At 34.3% G+C, this 18,581-nt stretch overlaps 1 long non-coding RNA gene across 1 annotated transcript; it reads left to right on the top strand.

Moving 5' to 3' along the window:
* The first annotated feature begins 737 nt into the window (after positions 1-737).
* LOC103582300 lies at positions 738-18,262 on the top strand. The gene is made up of 3 exons (XR_549742.1): positions 738-825; positions 5,829-5,877; positions 17,768-18,262. It is a non-coding gene; the product is annotated as an uncharacterized LOC103582300 (long non-coding RNA).
* The last annotated feature ends 319 nt before the right edge of the window (positions 18,263-18,581 follow it).

Below are 18,581 nucleotides of genomic sequence, written 5' to 3'. Positions count from 1 at the left end.
GGAGGAATACTGGTGTCAGAAAGCCAAGTGTGAAAGTTGTCCATGGTGTCAAGATATATTAACATGATAATGATAAAATTAACCTTTTGGCCTTTATGGCAACTAAACTAAGCTAATACAATATGCATGTTAAAACATTAAAGTGTTTTTATCCCTTGAATGTGCGTACTAGATACTAGAAGTTTATTGTCGTGATACATGCATACATATTTTGAGGATACTGTAGTTTTCATATATTTGTGTGTATTTGTATATTAATGCATTTCTGTGTTGGATTTGTTATTTTGTGAACAGAAATTTGCATTCAGCTTTCTTGAGTTGGGTTCGCCTATTCGTTTTTCCAGACTTTATGTAATTGTTCTGGGTCTGACAGTGTCAAACATGTTGAGTAAATTTTTTCTTTAAAGACAGAGTTTTGGATTTATGAAATGTTTTATTTGAAAAAGTTCACTATTGTACAGATATTAGGAAATTAATAAAGATATGTTAAATATTACAATTGCAACCACACCCTAATCATTTAATATGCTCCAGTAATCTTACATATTCACCTAGTTTTTAAAAGACACAATCCAAAGTAATTGTTAAAATAGAAGCAAAAGTACAAGAGTGGACCCTTCAGAGAATGAATTACAGAGGCCTTATCCAATGAGGAGTTATGTAGGGAAATCATTAACCAGCTTTCCTTTCTTTCCCCCCTCCTCTTTGGTTTTGTTTTTTTGTTTTGTGGTAGTCTGACCCTTGGTTATCATTACAGAACTATGGAGGTGCAATGAGACCCCCACTGAATGCTTTAGGTGGCCCTGGAATGCCTGGAATGAACATGTAAGCAAAATGCTATATTACTGTGTTTTAGTAAAGTGTTCTATTTTCTATCTTTTAAAATAACACTAATTTGTAAACAATTTGTGCACCTTAATCTCTGTGTAGTATAAAAATGAATGAAAGAAGCTGTAGTGTTTGCTTCATTTTCACAACATAATCTCTTATGTTGTTCTTCCATTGCATCCTTTGACTTTTTTTCTTTCCATTTTCAGGCACCATAAATAACAACTTTTAGCCTGTTAGTAGATAGTCTCCATATAGATTCTATACAAAAGTATCAAGAGATGCTGACATCACAACCATGACTTAACTCTACAGAAGTACATAATTGAATATTATTAACCTCATTTTAGCAGATACGTGGTAATTCCTAAGAATGGAATTTTTATCTCTTATAAATATTTGTATGTATCTTTACTATTGCTTTGTTGGGATCCTTCTCAACATACAAAGAATTCTCTCTGGTTGTATCTTTTATATTAAAGAACTTTCCACAGTATAGGATGAACTTTCTTTTGAAAATTCAAGATGCACTTAGATAAGGAGTAAACTAAAGGTTTTTTTACTGGAAAGGCCTTTCCAAGCCGAAGAGAGTAGTTTGTTTTGTCAGGCAATATAATACAGTTTCTTAGAGAATTTTTATTTCTTTTTCATTGTTCAACTTGCCCTCAAAGTCCCATGTATACCAGGTGCTTATTAGTGACATTCATTAATTTACCCAAGGATCAGTTCTACGATGTGGCCTAAATAAAGTTTAGCAGAAGTAATGAAAGTGTTCCATGTAGGTGTGTGGGTGTCTACTCACATATATTTTTCATCAGTCCATGTTTTGGTTACTTATATATCAAATTAAACAACTCTGCCATCATTTAATATCATTGAAGGTACACTGTGAAATAAGCTCTTTTGATGTATGTCAAGCTTTTTTTTAAGATTCTGAAACCATTTTCATGGAAAGCAGTTTTGTCTAAAATAGAAAATAGGGTAATAGGTGGGTACCAGCCAGACTCAAAACTAACAGAACAGGGGGAAAAAGTAGGTCAAATTTTCCTATCACCATTTTCACTTTTAAAGTAAAAATGGATAGACATGAAGTCTGACTCTTCTTAAATTCCTTAAAGGCTTAGCCCTTTATTAATGTTGCTGCAAAATAAATGAGTGATATTTTGTGCTTATGTCAAAAGCTGAAACTCTTACCAATAGAGTAGTGATATATATAAAGTTTACCTATATGAGATTCTCACCTTAAAATGCAAGAGGTTTTAAGGAGTATAATTTTGAATACTATGTACACATGTATGGAGTATACATTTTGAATGCTATGATCAACCCAGAATTATCATTAAATATTAAGAATGTATCTAATATTATTTTGTACATTGCTCTGCATTATAATTGGCCATTTGGCCAACTTTAGAGCAGCCTGTTTTTTGCCAGTTACAGAGAAAAAAATTATTTTCATGTTGACCATTTAGAGACTCAAATAACTGCTTTAAATTGTCTAGTTCCTTTCTTACATGTACTTGTCTTTCAGACTCTGATTTCCATTATTTATTACTATGTATTTTCTTTTTTTGGGGTCTTATACCATTTTCAGTTTTCTTTTTCTTTTCTTTCTTTCTTTTTTCTTTTTGGTCACTTTCAGTTTTCTGTAAATTAGGATTCCTTCAAGGACAATGAAAGTGTAAATATTTACATATTTACATTAGTAAATATTTTCCTTTAACAGGGAAACTTCTCAGGTATGGAAGATCTAACCAGAGAGATAATTATTGAATTGATATTGGCCCTAACAATGCAAAGTAAATTTAAAGAGACTAAAAAATAAAAATACATTATTATCTCCATTTCACTCAATAGAGTAACCTTTATCAAAATCATTTCATAATATTATCTTTAAAACAAAGTCTGACTGTGTAATTCAAGCAAGCATTTCTAACTGATATTGTGACTTTCTTCATGTCGTTTCTTTTACATGTTGGATAACTTAAAAATTGAAGGGCAAGGCATTAGAATGGTGTTACCTTAAGATGTGTCTTTAACTAACTAATTTATTTATCTAACTAAAATATTTTTGTTTTGGCAGTTAGGAGGTACCCTCCAGAGAATCACATCTGGATCATTTTTCTTTAGCTTGTCATTTTTCTTATATCCTATGAGTATAATGACAATGAAAAATACCCAACCCTGGTCACTAAAGTAATTAAATACTTTATTCTAACTGGCAACTATATCCCTTTATTGCACAATAAACCGTTTGAACAAAATTTTGATAACTTTGTTGTTAAAAAAAATTGTCATCTCCAAAGAAAATTGTTATTCTGATACAATCTTTCCATCTCCATGGTCTAAACTCAGGATAAATTATACAAAGTGTCATTTAAAAGCAAAATAAAAGTTTATTTTCAATATTTCTATAATTCGTATTATATCTTTAGCAGTAAAAGCTTGCTATTAATTTAAATAATTTAAAGTAGAATTTACAAACTGTGACCAAAATGTAAAAATACATGTTTTAAAGTACACTATGACATATTTTTAAAAGGAAACTAGAATAATGGTGTATTTCTAAATTAACTACATTTTTACAAATTTTTAAATAGTGTAGGGATGCTGTATTAAAGCATATCTAATTCAACTTTGTACACCTTGCTATTTTATTAAAACTAAGATGACAAAAGGATGTCAAAGGATATTCTTGTTCTGTATCATATATTATAAAGTTTGTGCAGTTATTACCTTGAAATAATGATGGTGAAGTACAGAAGAAAATAGAATTTTTCTCTTTAGTAATCATGGTTGCTTTGATTTTATCAAAATCAGCATCCTTATAAAAATATAGACTTCTTTTAAATTCCATTTTTCTCTTCATTTTTGAAATGAGGCTAACCTGATTCTACTATATAACTATGCTTATATAGAAATTCCCATTCAAAATAATGCCTACATTATAGTTTGTAGATTACTTTCTTGATAATACCGATGGCTCTCAAAAGGAGGTGGAATGACTGAACTTAAGTAGTTGTTCTAGTAGAAGTACTCTCTACTCTAACCTCCACTTTATGCAGCAGTATTCGCGAAACTTGAAATATTTTCAAATACAGTGTTAATGTTGGGGGAAATTTAGCTTATCTAGATGAATTATTAATACTTAATCTCATAAGATTAAAATAAGTTTTAATATGAAACACATAGTATGCTGGGACTAGATTTGTATTTAGTAAACAATTGAAATGCATAGAAGGTATTTTGTGTTATTTATAATATAATAAATTTAACATTAGCATTTAATGTTTGAATAAAATGTGTAATTATTTTAACATTTAATTTAGCTCGTTAATTTAATATAGACAAATTTCTAAATGACAAAATATTCCATTATATTTAATACATTTTATATAGTACTTAATCATAATATTTCAAAATTATGAGATCATTATCTACGTAACATCATTGCATATAAATTTATGCCATGATTTGCATATGTGTAATTTTTATGTTGTCAAGATAAATATTTCTCAGTTTCCTTACTATGTTTTATTTAACATTAAACAAATCATGTGGATGGATCTTACTACCCAAATGTTTTACTTCATAAGCACTTGTTTTACCTTAGTTCGTGTCCATTGGGACATTGAATCCTATAAGGGAAATCATCTTTCTAAAGTGTTCTAGTAATTAATTGTAAAATAATCATCATCATCTTGGAGAGACAACAATTTCCAGAGACAATGCAAGTGCCTCTCACCTTCTTCCTATGTGCAAGACTTTGACCAGGTCCCCTCTGGCAAATTATTTTCCCTTCTACTCCTTAAGCTGAATTGGGAGAAAATTCTACTTGGGCATTCCTAATAGAGCCCAAGGACAGGATTCATGTCTTTTGCTGCTGTTTACACCCCTAGGTAATCCCAAAACAAAACTAAGAACAACTCCAAGCAAACATGTAACTACATGTAACTAACTTGGACAGCCTCTTTATCTAGCATTTAGAACTTTAAGTGTAAGGTCCCTAGAATTAAGGACCATGTGGTTTTTTAATTAAAATTTTTTACTGTCTTTGTAATCACAGAGAAAGGGAATTTTGAATGACCCTAATTACAGAGGACTGACTGACAGTAGTCTGCATTTCATAAGGTAGTATTTATTCAGGTATACTTAGGACTAAAGCACGAGAACAAGAAACTTTTATTGATTTAATTAATTGGGCATTGATTTTGTTTCAAAAGCTTTATGTTCTTATAAGCTATGGAATACAAAATATTCTCATCACCCTAAAATGAAGTAATATATTAAGAAACATTGGCATAGATTACCTCCTTTTTTCCCCTGAGATTTACTCTGACCACTGCCTTGAATTAAAATTATGAGAACAAAAAATGTGATTCCTTTATTTAATAGTAACTAAATCATCAATAGCAGTGAAAGATAGGTTGATATATAGATATATATATAAAGTAACAGGTCTGATACTTTGTGATTTTTTGAAAAAGAGGCAACTTTAGAGACCTTTTATGTATGTTTATTTATTTATAGTAAGAACAATCATTTCATACATATTAGTAATATTTTACAAATTATTTCATTTGGAATATGACATAGGCATCATTTATATTGATGTCACAAGATTATAGATTATATTTATTTCATAATTAGTGCTTTTTACTCCAAAAGTGTGTTTTTGTGATATTTAGATGTATGTATGTATATACTTACTACTATTGATGAATACCATTTTTTGTTTATTAAAGTAACAACTTGATATTAAAATGAAACTGGGCTGACTAAAAGTAATTTGACTTAGGAAGAAGACCTTCATGGAATGATAATTTTTTTTTATTTAAGAAATAAAAAGCTGTTAAAATAAATATAAAATGTAATTTTAGTGTTGAATTAGAGCTGCATGGTAACTGAATTGTAAATGTTAATATTTTATAATTGGTTATTACTTATTGTGAAACATTCAAAGAACAGGTTAAAATTGTAACTATCATATTTTTTTGTAGGGGTCCAGGTGGTGGTAGACCTTGGCCAAACCCCACAAATGCCAATTCAGTGAGTATATATTTGTTTTCATTTCTTTTGTACTTGTAATATTAACAAAAACAACAAAAATGTGTTGCCTTGCAATCAGTTGCACTAATCTTTTTTAAAAGTAATCATTCAAAAAAGTTTTATGAATATTTTAGAAAAATACACTTAATTTTTGAAATTATGTAGTTTTTTTCACTTCAAGGTCTAATGTAAACATTCATTCTATGTCAATTAACACTCTTAAAAATAAAAAAGAGTTAGTGTGATTTAAGTATACTGCAATAGCCCATATAATGGTCTATATTTATCATAATATAGTTTGATCTTCTAAAATAACTATGAAAATCAGTAAGTTGACAGATATAATCAGTCTCTATTAGAGGAGACCAAATTATTATGATTAAATTTGTTGTATTAATTATACCTAGGTTTGCTCTCTTGCTGCCCCCAGAAAGCAAATGCACATTTGCATTGTGCCTGTTAGCTAAATTGCCATCCTTGCACATCTCCTTTATGTACCTGACATCCTGGGAATTTTCTTTATGTATTTGTGGCAGTGGTTTGACTGTGCAAATTTTTTTCTCTTAATGATGTCACATAAATATATATACAGGTTAAAAATGAAGCTATCAGTCTTAAAATTAATATGATTTTAATTTCGTCATCCTAGAGATGTTTTTTGTTCTCGACTTTGAAACCTTGAGTTCTTCAATATGTGAGAGAGGTTCTACTGTGTACATTTATGTAGTGTGTGCACCACACAGTGGTGCCTGGATCAACGGAGTCAATAGAGGGCTGAAATACAGCCTGTGTTCCATTTGTGAAGTATGCAGATATCTACCTAAAAGGGATGCCTTTTGCTAATATGCACAAAGGTACCTTCATTGTCTAGCAGTGGCCTTAATGCCAAATAAACATGAAACTGATCCAACCTAAGGTTAACTTAAACATTAAGAAGTTAAAAGTGACATAGGAAGAATCATCCTAAATCCATCGTTATTCTAAAGCAGAAATCACTTTCTTCTTAAGTACACAACTGTCATGTTTTTAGAGAAAAAATAATTTACGTTACCTGCTTCTTAGTTTTAATAGCTGTGATATTTGCTAATTCAATGAAATTATTTGAGGTAGGAAGAATAGATACTGCATCCATTTGGGTCTTCAGTAGACTATTTAATTTCAACAAATCTTTCTAAGATACAGTTTTGCCAGATTACATTGTAATGTGAATACCTTTACTTCTCCAAAATTCTTTCAGTTTGCTTACATGCTTTAGAAGAGTTCATATTTCTGTTTGCTTCTTGCTATTTGCTATTTGAACGAATTCATTCAAGATTTCACTTTAAAATGGCATCTGGCTAGCAGCTCAAGATACACTTCTTTCAACTTCTTAAAATGCCCATAAGGGTGCAGAAAAAAACAATTTTCTATAGCACTGAAAACTCTGCCAATCTTCCTAGTGCCAGAATCTGGAAAGAATTTCTGTTTTCTGCATGTTTGATAAAGTAGATTGAAAAGTGCAACTGATGACCCACTTTAACTATGTAAGCCTTCCCACCTAGAAGCAAGAAGAGCCTTCTCTCCTTCCTCATTGTCAGCTCAGCCAAACATCCCTCTACTGCCCATTGATGGCAGCCAGAGTACAGTTCACACTCATCACTTCCCACCTCCATCAGTACATCCTTCTGTACACTCATCCAGAAACTGTCTCTCCCAAAAGCCATTTAGGAAGGGATGGTTCATTGTACCTAGAGGTATATTATCCAAGTAAAGAGTATTAGAGACATAGATAAGAAGAGAGCTCTGCATTCTGAGGATTTTTAGTTTTTTAGGTACTTCATCTCTTCCGAATTTCATAGAACTGAGCAGTACGGGTAGGAGAATATACTATATCAGATCAGCAACTGTGCATTATTTTAGACCCTGAGAAATACCAGGAATTAGGATAAGAGCTGTGTGCACCAAACTGCTTTCCAACAGTCAGTCTGAAATGGGAGTTTGACCAGCACATGTGTAGGCAAGTAATAGAGTTGAAAGTAGTAGATGTGGAAACATCTACTCTCACTCAAAGTGTGTGAACAGGGAAAAGTACTGGGGGGAGGCCTGTGGTTTTCTCTTCACAAAGGGAAAGTGGTATCATTCTAAGCATGCAAAGGAAAAGCATTTCTCCGAAAACGATTTATAATGAGAACAAGGAAAAAAATCATAGAAAACTGATGACTTTTAGCTGAAACATAGGACTTCTGTGAAACAGAAGTAAAAAAGAGGGATTTTCACCCCAAATCATTATTTTGTAGGGACAAATCATTTATACTATTTTGAATTCCAAGTTTCTTAGATTTTCTCTCCATATTTAATTTTACAAACACTTTTTAATTTGTGTCAATACAGTATGTCTGTGACTCCTCATCTGACTCCTTTGGGCAGTGTATTAAAGTGGTTGGGTTTTTTGTTTTTTGCTGTTTTCAAATATGTTTTGTTCACTGTTATTTTTTTTTCTTTTAAATGTTTATTTTAAAGTAACTTCAGATTTACAGAAAAGTTGCAAGAATAGTACAAAGAATTCTTATACACCCTCCACCTGGATTCCCAAGTGTTAATGTTTTATCACATTTGCTTTGTGATTTCTTCTCTCTAAATAAACATATTTTTTCCTGAACCATTTAAGTTTCCTGTAACTTTATCCCTATACTTTGTTGCCTAAAAACAAAAGACATTGCTTTTCATAATCCCAGTACAATGATCAAAATAAGGAAATTAACATTGATGTAATGCGGTTTTGTAATCTACAGACCTTGCTTAGACTTCACCAATTGTCCCAATATCTTCTATAACAAAAGAAAATCCCAATTCACTTGTTGCATTCATCTGTCATGTCTCTGTCTCCTTGAATCTGACACAGTTCTTCAGTTTTTCTTTGTCTTTCTTAACCTTGCTGTTTTGTTGAATGCAAGCCAGTTATTTAGAATGTTCCATAATTTGGTTTTGTCTGATATTTCCTCATGATTATATTTGGGTTACAGATATTTGGCAGGAGTACTACAAAAGTAATTTTGTTTTTTTCTCAGTGCATCATTTCAGGAGGCACGTGATAGTGATTTGTCCCATTATTGGTAATTTTAATTTTGATCGTTTGGTTAAGCTAGTACTTGTCAAGTTTCTCCACTGTAAAATTACTGTTTTCCCCTTGTAATTATTAACTTGGAGATATACTTTGAAACAATAGTAAATATTCTCTTCCTGCTTATACTTTCATCTGCTGTTTTTGGCAACCATTGATGATTCTTGCCTTAATCTTTTTTTTTTACTTTGTTGATTGCCTAATTCTATCTTTCCTTCTCCATTTATTAGTTGGCTTTCTACTGTAACAAAGAGTTGTTCTTTCTTCTCCATTCATATTAATTCATGTATATCAGATGTACTCATGGATTATTTTGTTCAGTGGGTTTAGAATGCTAAAATTGTCCCAAATTTGACCAGTAGGAACCCCCTTCAAGCTGGATTGTTTGTCCTTTTAACATGTCCCCACTATTCTCTAATCATTAGAAACTCATCTTATATTTTCCCAGCTTTAGTCCTGGAAATAGCCATTTCCCTGGCTCCACTGAGTCCTTTTAGTGGAGAATGGTACAAGGGTACTTCAAAAAAGTTCATGGAAAAATTCATGTTATCTTTTAATTCTATTGCTCCACTAACTATTTGAAATACCCATGTATTTAGAATCCACTGAAGTGATACATATTCTAAGCCCTCAACCAACAGAATTAGGAAATAGAGGTATGTATACACACACACCCATACATATCTGTACCTTTATCTATCTACATGTATTAACATCATGAAAGCAAACTGATGCTTTAATTTCAGTATAACACCACTGAGCTGTTTCTAGCCTTTCTTCTTTTCATGTTTATAACTCGCTTCTCTGAAAGTGTGAAATCTGCCTACCATTATTCATAATATAGTTAAGTATTTAACCTTTGACAATCCACAATTTTGTCATGTAAAAGTGTTTTGATTAAAAATAGTTTTGGGCACTCCTTTACGTGACAGCAAGAGAAACATTTTTAAGGGCAAATTTATATTTTTAATTCAGAATAAAAGTATGATTTTTATTTTTAATTTCCTTGACTCTGAGGATTACATTATTGGCCTCAGATTCTTATTTGGAAGTTTATTTACAAATCTACCAATTCTAGTTTTTCCCTTTTTATCTTTTTCATAAGCAACTGGCAACTGTGCACTTTGGTTTGGCTATACAGCAAGTTCTAATCACTAAGTATCAAGCAGTTTTATTGAAAATAGACACTTCTGATTATAGGGTACAGAAAACCAATCAAACTGGACTCACACTGAAAGAGACTGTTACTGGATCTTGTATCTGAAGAGTTCATATATAAATTTGGCTTTGGGCACATTTGTTTCCAAGGATTTAAATAATGTCATCAGGACCCAGTCTATATTCATCTCTTACCTTCGTTCCCCTCCTCATAGCAAGACTGTCGAATACAATACAGTACATAGCAATACAAAAGAGCACAACTCTTTATCAGTTAAGCAAAAGTATTGGAAACAACTCTAACTGAACTGGATTTGCTTAGCATGGGTCATATGCTCATTTATGAAACAATTATGGCCAGGGGGTACAATACTTTATCCAACAGGACTAGGTCACATGCCCACTCCCTGATCCCTACCCAAGCCGTATAGAGTAAAAATAAAGGCGGTGTGGTTCAACAAAGAAAATTAAATCAGGAATTGTTAGGTGAAGAAGGGATAGATAAAAACAACACATGCTCGATTTAGTATTGTATTCATCAACTCAGTACCTTGACAGGAAGAAGAAAAAAGAAACTACTTTAAGGAAACAAATGAGGATCTATTATAGTGGTTAAACCTAAGGGAAACACAAATAGATTACTCCAAGTAGGCTCTGCTCTATACAAATAGATGCTCATTTTTTTAAAAGAACACTAAAAAATAAGAGAATACTCCTAACTTTACACAGGCACAGATAATATCTTGATATTGCGCTCCCTGAGTTGTAGTAAACCAGTGCTTGTAAAATAGTTTTAAGCTTCATGGTTGAAGAAAGATAATTAGCTAAAATGTTAATAATCATTTAAAAAACAAAACAAAAGCCCTCTAGTTACTTCTCTGCCCCCTACTACAGCACCACAATCATGGGTAGTAAAATTCAGAATATTTGGATTCTTTTCACAGCTCTTCAATTATCTGTCTAGCTTAGCCAGACAACATATACTGTCCTTAATTTTCTCCTCTGTCAAATAGTAGGTTCCTCTAGTTCTATGATTCTGATCTTCCAGCTCTCTGATTTTTCTTAATTTCTACATCTTCACTTTTATCCTTCATTTTGTCTTAGTGGATATTTTAGATATAATACGGATAGGGTTAGAGGATTTAGGGATAAAGAGAAGGAAAAAGTTGAAGGTGATTTTAAGCCTTTGAATCCAGGTGTCTAAGAAAATGGGAATAACACAACTGAGTCAGGAACATAGGAAAAGAAGTAGGTTTAGGGGGTAGACAATGAGGTTTGTTGGTGGGGGGATGTTAAATTTGGTTCTTCCAAAATGCCTAATGCATATTTCTATAATTGCTCTTAACGCATTATGTTATAATTTAAATCTATGACATCTAACCTCAGAGTACACACTGATGCTTGATCAGCAATTTTTTACTCTTCCTTAGTCAGCTGTTTTTCCTGATCTCTTCAGTAGTTGTTACAGTTCTTTGTAACTATTCTCATTGTGCCCCTACATTATTGGCCCCTTCTCTATCAGCTAAAATTGTCTATATTTTACAGAGGAGAACCAAAAGACCATTAGATTCAAATTTCTTCAGATTCTACCCTTTACCTCCAGTATTATCAGATCTTTAGTCACCTTTCTCTCTTCTTGCCTCAGAAATAGAAATGTTCTTTCTTTTAATGCTAAACCCTCTGTTCTCTTTACTGTTGCTTCTTCACATATCCTACTCATTGACTCTTCCAAATGAGTCTTCAGTCTGTCCCTTTCCACTGACTGGAACTTCCCTCTAGTGCTATGCCAGTAAACAAAATCCCAAGACAACCTTAAACCCCTAGTCCTCCACTCCTCTAGAGTTGGGAGGGGGTGGCTGATAGAAACTTCTCTTAACCCTCCCTCAGTCTCAAACTGTCATCCCATGTCTCTCACACTTTCACTCCCTCAGCACTATTCACTAAATAGCGAATTGCTTGGCTTTCCTTTTTCATCATTATATGGCAGTGCATTGCCTAAAACGTAGCAGTGACAAGTGAAGTTTTATCGAATTGACTTCTCAACCTATTTAAATTCCCATGAAAGTCCTTTTCTGAAGGTTACTAGTGACCTCCTACTTACTAATCAAATGCGACTTATTTTCTGTCCTCATCATATGTGACCTCTGAGATATTTGACTCCTTGTTTTGTCTTAAATGTCTGTTAATTTCCTTTTTTCATTTCAATAATGGTTAATTTTCCATATTTTTATTAAAGTATTACTTTTTGTTATTTTTTTAGATGAGTCACATAAAGGTTAAAAGGCAAGAGCCTGACAGAGTTCAAGAATAAGCCTGGTTTAGACATTTCCTAGCCAAGCTGCTTCTTTTTTTTTTTTTTCCTTTTTGTCTTTTTTCATGACCAGTAACGGGATCACAACCCTCGGTGTCGCACCCGTACCGCGACTGGCAACGGGATCGCAACCCTCGGTGTCGCGCCCGCACCACGCTCAACCAGTGAGCGGACTGGTCTCTATATGGGATCCGAACCCTCGGGGGGAGCGCTGCCGCACTCCCAAGTGCCGCACTCTACCAAGTGCACCACCAGGCTGGCCCCCAAGCTGCTTCTTAAAGGTCTAGTTTGCTTGGCTTTTTATAAGGTATTTTCTCCTGATTTTCATCCAGTCACATTATCCACCCTTTCTCAATTGGTAATATTTTCTGATTACATTCCTGAGCTGCATCCTATTTTTTTTCATTTTGGTGTTTTCATACAGTTTCAAATATCACAAAATCTAGTCAAATCCTAGATCAAGTATTATGTCCAGCACAAAATGGAAATTTATTCAATTGAAGCTGTATCTTTAGTCCTGATCTCTAATAAGTTCTGGACCTATATTTCTAAATGTTTGATGATCAAACCTACCTCAATGCATACTAATGCCTTCAACATATCAGACATTCCCCCAAACCTGCCCCACTTTCCAGATTCCCTATATATAAATGATTAGCAACATCATCCACCCAGTCACGAAGTTGGAAACCTAGGAATTACCTTAATTTCTTCCTTCCTTTGTCTGCCACATCCTGTTTGTCACCAAGCCTTGCTGAGTAATTTGTGAAATGACTCTCAAATTCTCTTACTCCTACTTATGTTCATTAGCATTGTCTACAACTCTTTATCATCTTACTTATTGCAGTAACTTATGTTTATATTCCATGATGCCTCTAGAGTCAATTTACTAAAACATAAATTTGAACATGTCTCTCTAAAACCTGTGACTCTTTATTTACTACAGCATAAATTCATTCATATTCTGAGTATGTGTATGAGTAGCTTTATTGTTTACCACAATCCCCTACAAGTCCCACATTGCAGCAGCCACTTTTTTTTTTCATTACCTCAAAGATTTATCATTTCTTTGTATTGGAAACATTCAAAATCATGTCTTCTAGCTAATTGAAACTATACTTTAAATTGTTAATTATAGTCCTTCTGTTTGTCTTTTTGGTGGGCATCTACTCCCTGTCCCAGCAGCCCAACTCAAGACTATCTTCTATGGACATCCACAGAAGATATATTTCCACCTACATTGTTATATTTTATGTCTTTCACACTAGGCTGTCAGATCCTGCTGGTAACTTTCAAGAGTGAAAGTTCAGTAAAGTATTAGGCATAGGAGCCCAAATGATGATTTTTAATGAGGGCATAGAAGAATAAGTAGAAACAGTGAGTATAAGCCAAAATTGAAGAGCTTAACAGGGCAAAACTGGAAAGAAATTGAACAACTAGATAAGATAACAAAATTTTTAAAAAATACTTAAGAATGCTTATTACATTTAACTGTGTTTGAAGGAGCCATGAGAACGGAGAAATTGAAAGCATAAAAGGAGCAAGGACTTAGGAAAATGGGATGGTCTTCGGGAGGAGCTAGCTTTGGAAACTAAGTTTGATTTTTTTTCTACTTGGGATGAATAGATGAAAATTTAAATCTATGAACAATGGAGTGTTGAGCTGAAAATAAGGGCATAGCAAGAACTTAATGGCTTTAATGTGTGACAGGAGGACAGAATATCCACTCAGGATGCTAATCACCATGAGGGCCAGTTCACGAGTCAATTGTTAAATATTTAGGAATTTTGTGAGCTGATTGTTAAACCATTGGTAGCTTGAAATCTGCCATGTGGGAATATTACACTGCAGAAATTAGTAAACGCTACAAATTCGGGCTTTTTTTCCCTGAAATTTACTGGGTTTACTGATACATCACTAGTAAGCTTCAGGTCTTCCATAAAGTTTGAGCCAAAATGCTTCCAGATATTAGTGAAGACTAGGTGGAAATTGGACAGCATGATTATATTTTGGACCTTGGCAACCTTGTTTTGTATTTGTGGGGAAAATAGAATAATTTAGTCAGGCTCCCTCAACTCAGGTCTGGTTGTGGGTGATGCAGCACATATCTTATAAACAAGTTGTGTGGGGGTGGAGTTGGTGCGCATGTGCACCCATGTGTCTTTTTACTTTGTTGTTAATGTGTGTTGTTCAGTTTGTGAAGCAGAAGCTGGCCAGCAGAGAGCTCAAGATTAAAAACAGAGCATGTTTACTTTGCTGGTAGCTGGTCAGTTTTACTTTGGACTTTGTGGGTAGCAGTTGAGTTCTCAGTTTTTTTTTTTGTTTGTTTTGTAGCGGTTGAGTTTCTCTTTGTACTGCTTAGCTCTTGAATGCATGTGTGCTGAATAAAGACTATTCCTACTTCAACCAAGGCACCAAGGCTTCAAGGACCTTTTTGCTAGTTACCTAGCATATAGACCTGTGTGTGAAGGGTTTGTAAACGAGCTCAAGGGGGTCTGTGAACGGCGGGAGCGCTGCCGCGCTTCCCAAGCGGCGCACTATCCAGTGCGCCACCGGGCCGGCCCGAGTTCTCAGTTTTTATTTGGACTTTGCCAATAGCAGTTGAGTTTCTCTTTGTACTGCTTAGCTCTTGAATGCATGTGTGCTGAATAAAGACTATTCNAGCAAAAAACACAAGTTGATGGACAGTGGAGGTAACAAGAGCTTGTGAATATTATTCTTTTTTGTTTGTTTTGTTTTTGTCTTTTTGTCTTTTTTCCATGTCCGGCAACGGATCGCAACCCTCAGTGTTGCCCCCGTACCGGACCGGGGACCGGCGACGGGATCGCAAGCCTCGGCGTTGCTCCCGCGCCTCGCTCAGCCAGTGAGCGGGAGCCAGTCTGTACGTGGGATCCGAACCCTCGGACGGGAGCGCTGCCGCGCTTCCCAAGCGGCGCACTATCCAGTGCGCCACCGGGCCGGCCCGAGTTCTCAGTTTTTATTTGGACTTTGCCAATAGCAGTTGAGTTTCTCTTTGTACTGCTTAGCTCTTGAATGCATGTGTGCTGAATAAAGACTATTCCTACTTCAACCAAGGCACCAAGGCTTCAAGGACCTTTTTGCTAGTTACCTAGCATATAGACCTGTGTGTGAAGGGTTTGTAAACGAGCTCAAGGGGGTCTGTGAACTCCAGACCCAGCCTTAGCTCTACAGTGTTTCTCTCCAGGAAGTCTCTACCCTAAAACAGAAAGTTTGGCTAGAAATTGATCAAAGAGATAGAAATTAACGAAGTAGGCTTAAGGATAATGGATTTAAGTTATTGTAGAGAAATAAAATGCTGCAAGTGACATGGAGGAGGGTCAGAGGCAATTAAGTCATAAACTAATAAATAATGAACTAAGTGAACATGGAGGAATTGTAACAAGAGAAGATTCCAGGTGGTATATAGAATAATTTTGGTGAGTGTCATGAGAAATAAAATGTTACGCAAGGGAATTGTTCAGATCTCTGTGCAGAGTTCTAAGATGTGGTCATTCTCATAAATGGAAGAGAGGGCAGTATATTGTAAAGTAAAGGAAGGCAATGAGCTGTAGACTCCGAAGATCTTAAAGGTGGTTAGATTGAATTTGAAGTTGCTTAAGAATAACGTTAGGCCAGAGGTGGGAAACAGGGAGAGAGGGTGAGGGAGGAGTTAGTAAAGAGCCACAAAAAACAATTGTATAATATTGAATATACTAATTTTCCTGATTTGAGCATCACATATTGCAAACAAGTAACAATACTCAACTCTGTACCCCACAAATATGTACAATCAACTATGTTACAATAGAAAAAAAGAAAGAAAAATAGTATTGGTAGGCTGTATAGCCTGGGAGAAACACATGAGCCAGGTGCTAAATATATAGGGAGATGAAATTGGTCCTAGGAGCCAAGATATAAGTTGGTAATTTGAAGAGGGTAGATGCACATGTTTAAAATAAGAAGCAAAGGATGGATTGTAGATCGTGAAATGAAAACAGCCCAAGAGAGCAAAGCTGTATTCATTCACCAAATCGAGTAAATGTTTACTGCCATAAGAGAGCTCAGTATTCATAGTGGAAGTAATTTTCATCAGTAGTGATGCTGGACACTCTAGTAATGGCCACCTGCAGTGCTAAATTACCCATGGGCAGACCAAGAAGGAGCCTCAGGGACATGTGGTCTGTGCTTAAGGCAAGCAAGGACACCAACAATGAGGAGAAAGGTTTTTCAAATAACTTAAATATTTCCAAAAAAAATCAAAGAATTATTCATCAAGGGGAAATCATAACTTTTTTATACTTCCTTATACTTACACTATGGTTCCATATTATTTTTATGTTTAATTATGTAGCAGATGTTGGGGCAAGGGGGCGTTTAGAGCACAGACACTATAATTCACTACTCTAAAGGACCTATACTGGCCCTGGCTGTCTGTCTCTTAAGAAGACAGTAATTTATTGGCTTTTTTCAGAATAGGGCAAAAATATCTCTTACGGATGTGCAGCGTCTTTACACATGTGAGCTAATGAGCTTGGGTGAGAAAAGGAAATATTTGGATTGAAACTTTCCCTTTAATGTCCACACTCAAGGGCTTTTTTTAAAAGTATAAATTCTACAGTTTTTTAATTAAATTATTATCACAACAATGTGGTATTGATACCTTCTAATCTCTAGAAAAGAGCTTGGTTAAGAGCTTGATTTGAAAAGAAGGAGGGAATTTGTTACCAATATCTGATTCCCATGAATTAGTTGTCTTTGGAGACTCCTACTAACAAACTCTTTCATATATTATATTATTTCCTAGTAACTAATTAGAAAGGGAAGAGGAAAGGTGCGGTCTTTATATCAAATGTTGACCCATATTGTGTGAATGTAGTAGCCTGAAACCTGTCTTTAAAATAAAAATGCACACAGCTTAGAAGTTGCATCTGTAATGGCTACTAATTTGAAAAATACTGGTTTCCTGTTTTTTAGCTGTTCAAATATATTTTTCTCCTTACAAAATAAGTCATTAGTATCAAGCAGTGGGTACAACTGACCTGAAACAAATATAACTTGAAACTGTAATTCCATCTAAATTCCTGTTGACTAAAATCCACCTTCTTTTTTGTAAATCCAAGATAATATTGCAGAAATTAAGTTTTCTAGCACTTAAACAGATATAAATTCCTTTATTCTTTACTATCCTTTGCTATCCATTGTTAAACCATTGGTAGCTTGGAAAACTTGATGAAAGTCATGAAATGGATTCACTTTAGGTCAGTCTCCATGTTGCCACATGAATCAAAATATTTCTTTTTGTCCTGTTTATTATGTTCCAGATACCATACTCCTCAGCATCTCCTGGGAATTATGTAGTAAGTACATTTTGGGTTTGTTTGCTCGTAAGAATTGATGTTACATTTTATTGGGCAATGAAATAGTTGTCCAGATGTTAAGAAGAGCCCCTGTGTATTGGCCAAGAAGTGAACATCTTGAGTGGTTTCATCTGCCAACCTCAGTACATATGTTGATGTTCATTAGAGAAACAGTTATCAATCTGTCTGGAATTGCCCTGAGTACTGTTTTACTTTAGCATATGTTTCTGAAAACCAGTACAGTACATTCTGTCCAATCATGAAGAGAGTCATCCCCAGTTACACAATGAAATGTTCAAATTTGCAGTTCTCCAGGAAAATAATCTACACCCTGTCCCCAACCGTATGTAACACACACAAAGTCTAAAAAGACATTAAACTTTCTCCCAATCACAAAGTGAATCAGACAACAGAATAATCACTAGTAATCTGGAGAGATCTTTTAGTTTTTTATCATTCTTAGAAATTGAGGACACTTATTTTTCTTCTTAATATTTAGTACATATTAAAATTTTCCAGTACAGCCATGCACTGCATAATGACGTTTTGGTCAATGATGGGCCACATATACTACAGTGGTCCCATAAGATTATAATGGAGCTGAAAAATTCCTGTTGCCTAGTAACATCGTAGCCATCATAGTGCAACATATTACTCAGGTTTGTGGTGGTGCTGATATAAACAAACCTACTACAAAATATGTTGACAAGGAGTTCCTAGTTTATCCACGGGATGACCTTTCTAAACGTAGTTTATACCTTTAAGAGAAATCCAAGCA

Source organism: Galeopterus variegatus, unplaced genomic scaffold (genome assembly GCF_000696425.1).
Source record: "Galeopterus variegatus unplaced genomic scaffold, G_variegatus-3.0.2 Scaffold15623, whole genome shotgun sequence".
In the NCBI taxonomy this organism is placed as follows: domain Eukaryota; kingdom Metazoa; phylum Chordata; class Mammalia; order Dermoptera; family Cynocephalidae; genus Galeopterus; species Galeopterus variegatus.
The sequence above is the reverse complement of the archived record's forward strand: the minus strand, read 5'-3'. Positions and strand labels throughout refer to the sequence as shown.